The following is a 1,061-nucleotide window of genomic DNA, read 5'->3' on the forward strand; positions in this document are numbered from 1 at the left end:
GGGACCCTTCAGTCTGCAGGCCGACGCTCTATCCACTGAGCCAAGCCAGTCAGGGCCATCCTGTATTAATTGAAATGGAATCAAGCACCCTGGGAGGGAAAAACCACAGCCAGCAATGTTCAGAAAGGCTGGACTGTCCTAGCTGTCCGTCTGCAGGTTAGGGCGCCGCTCTGCAGAACGGCCTTCCACATCCTCAGGGCCCCACCGATGTCGGCCTGCGGAATGGCTCAGCTGCATCTCGCCCCGCTCACCTCTGTGGGACGAAGGTCCCGTTTCGCTGCCAGGGCTTGGAGAAGCAAAGGCAAACTACAGTCACGTCTAACGAGGCTATGCTCCTGCTGCAGAAACTGCCTGTCTGGGAGAGGCATTCCCATCACACGCTGGCCACAGTGAGTAATGTGGAAAGCTGCCATTAGGGCCTGCATGAGTCAGGTTATCAGGGGAGTGGTGGGGACCAGGTCTGGACTCTGAGTCAGGCTAAGGAAGTAGCGGCTGGCGCTGTGAGGCTTATCTCCTGGAGGTGGGGGGTGGCTTAGGGTTCTCTGTTGGCAGGATGGGGCAGACACCTTTTCAGGGAATCTAAAGGTTGAATGGTCGGTACTGATTTGGAGGTGCTGCTCTGTGGTGGCCTGTATGACTCCCCTGCAAAGCTTGCTAGCGCATCTTCTGCTGGAATTTCTCCTAAGAGGGATCTCAGGCCCCTTAGACACATCTCTGACTCTCCCAGTTTTCAGATCAGGAGACTGAGGCCTGGGAAGGTTCCTAAAGTTATTCTAGTGCTTTAACGTCAGGATGCTCAGGGTCAGAGTGATATCCACTACATGAGAGCCTTCGTTTATCAGTGGTTTGAAAATACTAAACCAGTGGGATAAAACAGCTTTCCTGCCCCTCAACTTCCTCTTTTGTATAAAGTATCATTTACTGTATTCTAAGCATCACTGTTTCAATTATTGCACATCCATTAGGCCATTTAATCCTCAGTAATCCAATGAGATAGGTACTATTGTCACCCTCATTTTAAAGATGAGAAACTGGGGCACAGAGAGGTTAAGTCATGCATA

This window comes from Myotis nattereri, assembly GCF_964212035.1.
Source record: "Myotis nattereri genome assembly, chromosome: 1".
NCBI lineage: Eukaryota > Metazoa > Chordata > Mammalia > Chiroptera > Vespertilionidae > Myotis > Myotis nattereri.